Source organism: Castanea sativa, chromosome 1, assembly GCF_040712315.1.
Source record: "Castanea sativa cultivar Marrone di Chiusa Pesio chromosome 1, ASM4071231v1".
Classification (NCBI taxonomy): Eukaryota; Viridiplantae; Streptophyta; class Magnoliopsida; order Fagales; family Fagaceae; genus Castanea; species Castanea sativa.
Window position 1 is genome coordinate 45,306,019 of NC_134013.1, and position 5,272 is coordinate 45,311,290.

Genomic DNA, 5,272 nt, shown 5'->3' on the forward strand with positions numbered 1-5,272 from the left:
CACAATCTTATACAATTGATTTTCCAAATTCCTCTACTCTCATCATCTCCATTGTCATACCCATGAGAGGATCATAAGCCAAATAATTATTTCACCAATTTCAGAATAGTGAGAAGGTTCTTGGTGTTTAGGAAGCAGTTCAAGAGAGAACTAATTCATATTGGTTGATACAATGGGCTAATTGTGGGATCTGGAAAGCTAGAGAAGACACGGTTTGGCGTAACCTTATTGGAGCAAGAAGCTTGGAGGGTTTAGGTGCATTGGGTAGATTAGGCTTGGAGGGTTTACTGTTATTCATGTATCTCAACTGATTTTCTAGTATATCATTTATTGCTTGGATGGCGGCGCAGAGGTTTTCGCCGAGTTCTTCGGTTTCCTCTTTGATAACACGTGCCGGTGTTATCTTGTGTTTGCATCTCTCTTTCCCTTACTCATAGCTTTTAATTTCTGCAGGTTGTGATTAATTAATAGCTTAGAGTAGTTTACTAATTTGGGTATTACTTATATTTCATATTCTGCACATATAAGTGTTTTATACACTAAGTGGATTTTCACCATCATCTCAGCCTCTATCTGGCCTATCTTTTTAATTTGCCTCATGTTGCGGTTAAGTATAATCACAAGATATTAACAAAGTGACATATGCATTAATTTATCCACTTAAGGCCAAAAGAAGAATGATTATTAAATTAAAGCACCACCTTGGCTTAGAATAACCTTTTATAATTTTATAAAAGATACTTCTCCTAAATGATTGACCTTTCTTAAGGCCTTTTCAGCAATCTTTGCTGCTTTAATTTACATAAAATTGAGCCCACTACTCGGTAATGGAAATTTTGTAATCAAAAGAAATTTTTATGCCCTTGGGATTCTAATCCACAAAGTCAGATATATTGATTTGTTTATTTCTCACCATATCAATGGGATAGAGAGAAAGAGAAAGGAAAAAATATGAAGTTTTTTGACCAAAACTGAACTTTATTGGATGTTCCTATGTTTGAGAAGAAGTCAACATAAGTTGATGATCCATATTCCATAGCCTTCCTATCAACATTAGCTAAGCTGGATTCCAATCCTGTGGCCGACGACGTTCTTGCTGTCTCTCATATTACACACATTTCCTACTTCCTTGTCTCTCTAATACTAGTATAAGTTTACAGTAATATGAAACATTTTAATGTGCGCGCATGTTCATATAAACATCAAAACGTTCAAACCAAAGATACACCTGATGTGCCTCGTTTTGCTTGCAATATTTGCTTTAAGGAATAAGTTCTAAACATATTGGTTTAGAAAATATCTTTAGAAACTTTTTATAGAAAAAAAAAAATTAAATCTTTTTGTAACTTTTTATATTTTCCATTAAAATAGTATTAATTAAAAAAAAAAAAAGATTTATTAGCAAATGCTCTAAGGGCAACTTTTAACTAGGCTAATATTTTAAATAATAAATTTCATTGAACCCCTTTAAGTTTGTGTTGAAAAGATCCTTATCATTAACTATTGAATAGAGAAAAGTGACATGGCAAATAGAAAGGTGTTCTCTTGAGTGAACAAGAAGTTTCACCCGCATGGCTAGCACTTGGGCGAAATCACTTATGCCATGACTAAGGGCCCAATGGAAGAAAAAAGAAAATAAAAAAAAGGCCCCCAACAATTTCAAGTTTTTTTGTTTTTTTTAAATAGTAAAAAAACAAAACAAAACAAGTATAGGTGAGCTCCTTTACTCCAAGAAAAGCCACAAAATTGTTTCACCAAAAAGTTTTAATGCGAGCATACTGAATCGTTGCTAATAGTCAATTTCCTATAACTAGTTTAAATTTCAATTTTTGTAAGTCAATCTCCCACATATCATATTGTTAACATTAGTCATTCGCATGGCTACTCATCAAAAAATTTCCCTCTCACCCTTTGTGCGCACACCTTGTGAGATTGTCCCTCTGAGGCTCCCATTTGACTAAACTTAACCCTTACCCAAACACCCCAAGACTTCCACAATTATCCCATTGATACATGCTTCAAGTGTAGTACTACATATTTCACATCATCATTTCGTCCATTTGAACATCCTGAAATAATTTTGGACCCACCCACAATCCTCAAAAGAATCAAATCCCTTGCCACTAAACGATACTTTTCCCTCCCTTATCAAATGAGGAGAACCAAACACAACAACATTCTTATTGGGTGGGAAGTGGGAACCTTCTCCTCCAAGCTTCTTCAAACTAAATACTTCTGGTTCAGCCCATGAAATCCTGCTAGAGTACCGGTTGTTTTTTTAGAAATTTTAGAGGGTGTTGGATTGGTGGCCTTTCTAGAAGTATTGGTTTTACGCACTCTGTGGCGGCTGAATTATGGGCTCTTGCTCTTGCCCACAATTTAAATATCCGGAAGCTCCACAGAACTTGATGCAAAATCTGTTGTTTGCATCATTAATTCATATTGCTCATTGATTGACTTTTCTCACCCCTTTAGTGTGCATTAATCTTTAACAAGAAAGCACAAATATGAAATTTAGGCTGTCATGTTTGTGTCCAACGCTGCGGGGATATAGGACACGTGTTGGACACGGTTGCACATGTGTCCCAGCTTTTGTTTTTGTTTCTGTTTGTTTGTTATTTATTTATTTTTTTTTTTAATGACGGACATGGTGGGGACACTGTTAGGACATGACTTATGCCAAAAATATATAGATGAAACCTTGAAATACACTGTACCTTTGTCATGACTTTTTCTTCTTAAAGGAGTCAGACATAATCTAAATCCATCTTGTGATTTCCCCTTTTTACCCTTTCGTTTTGTCTGTTTGTGCTTAGGTTAGGCCAGCTTCTTTCTAAAATTGTCTTATATGAGTTAACTTTTTATTATTTTCTTTTTCATTATTTGGGTAGACAATTGATAAGGGTAATTCTAAAAGTTTGTCAAACTTGTTCACACAAGACAAAGTTGACAGTCCTAATGAACCCGTTGACATTACTTGTGCATTCATAGACGTAAACGACGAATCATGAAGCCGAAGGTTCCACCTCAAGGCCGACGATTGTGCCCCGAGATCAATGACACCTAAATGAGACGGCTAGAATGCATAGACAGGATAAGAAGTTGATAGAAGAAAACTAAAAGGGATAAGCAAACCTTTGACAGATTTGATGGCCTTGCTTGGCCTTCACGCGTGAGTATACAAGGAAATATCTTGTGCCCCACAATTAACCCTAATCAAGGGGGTTCCTACAAGGAAAGGATCCCGCAAGATATGCGTATTAATGAAGATCTTCCCTACAAGGAAAGACCCTTTCTACCAAAGAATGTATGTCAACCTTATGCTACTATAAAAATCCCAAAACCCACACAAAAGAAGGTATGCATAATTTATCCCAGCTCTAGCACTCTAGAGTTGTGAAAATTCTCTAATTTGACCATCAGAGGGTATTTGGCCAGTACCACACCGGTACTTTTCGTAAGGTCTACCTCTTCTCTTGGTGTTGTGCAGGTCTTACTTGGAGCACGTGAGAACCATGTAGCTTACTGACGATTTTCGGCATCATCAGTTGGCGCCATCTGTGAGAAGCTTGGTTTGAAGTGAGCCATACTACCGCTTCACGGACAAAAATTTACATGGTACTTACTCGCTCAATGGCAACCACCGCTAACAACCAAGGGGACGAATCACGTGCCACCGCCCTCGAGAGACAAGTTCTGACTCTCGCGGCCGTCGTAGAATGTCTCACCAAGCAGAATCACTACCTCGAGGAGCAACTACGCCAAAAGAACACATTGCTTAATACTCAGGAGGAGGACCAAGAAGGAACCAACACTGAGAGGAGGAACCTAGAGGGTCTGGAAGGCAACAACGCCCCGACCAGGCAAGAACGACAGGATAGAAGTCATCCATCCATTGCAGATACGGCTCCACCACCACATTTGGTCGCAGAGATTAAGGAACGGATGGACTTCATGATGAACGCCCTCAAAGGACGGGTATCAAGTGACCTTGATGAGTTGGTCCATCGAACGGACTCACCCTTCACTGCATCCGTTACCTCGTTCCCCCTTCCGCCAAAGTTCTGCATGCGACAAGTAGAAGCTTATGACGAATCTAAGGATCCCTTGGACCACCTGGAGACTTTCAAGACCTTGATGCACTAGCAGGGGGTGGCGGACGAGATCATGTGCAGGACCTTCCCCACTACGCTGAAGGGACCCGAAAGGGTTTGGTTTAGCAGATTGACACCTAACTCCATCAGTACCTTTAAGGAGTTGAGTGCCTAGTTTGCCTCGCACTACAGGTATAAAAATCCCACTGCCTGCCTAATGAACATCAAGCAATGGGAGGACGAAACGCTGAGGTCTCACATTACTGACTTCAACAAAGAAGCCATCTCAATTGACGAGGCTGACTATAAGATACTCGTGGCCGCATTCACAAATGAGTTACGAAAGGGTAAGTTTCTATTTTCCCTGTACAAAAATGACCTGAAGACAATGTCAAATGTACTTTACAGGGCAACAAAGTACATGAACGCAGAAGATTCGCTGTTGGCTCGAGAAGAGAAGCCCAAGAAAAGGGAAAGATAAGAGGATGTGCGGTAGGATAGGGGGCGGAAGATGGCTGTGACCGGAGAATGACAGGAGGACAGGTGCTTTAAGCCCCCCACAGGAGGTTCACAAGCTTCACCCCGCTGACTGCCTTGATTGACCAAATCCTGATGCAAATCAAAGACGAAGGAACCCTGACATTTCTTGGAAAGCTGAAAAAAGATCCCAATAGAGGTCCAGAGACAAGTATTGCTGCTTCCACCGTGACCATGGTCATGAGACATTTGATTGCTACGACTTGAAGTAATAAATATAAGCCCTTATCAGACAAGGAAAGTTGCAAAGGTTTGTTAGCATAGAAAGAGCAGACCCACCACAAGATCAAGCTCTTTGACGGGAGAACGAGTGCCCGAGGCAGCCGATAGGAGAAATAAGAATGATTGTGGGAGGCACCGTGGCTTCCGACTCATCCAAAAAGGCACGCAAGACTTACCTCAAGATGGTTTAGAATGTTCAACTGACGAGTTTCGTACCAAAGATGGCATGGATCGACAATCCCATCATTGAATTCTCAGAGGAAAATGCTCGATATCTCCACCATCCATATGACAATGCGCTCGTTGTTAGCATACGGGTAGGAGACTACAATGCACACCGGGTCTCGGTTGACAACGGAAGCTCTGCCAACATCCTCGACTACCTGGCGTTCCAGCAAATGAGGATTGATAGAGAATGG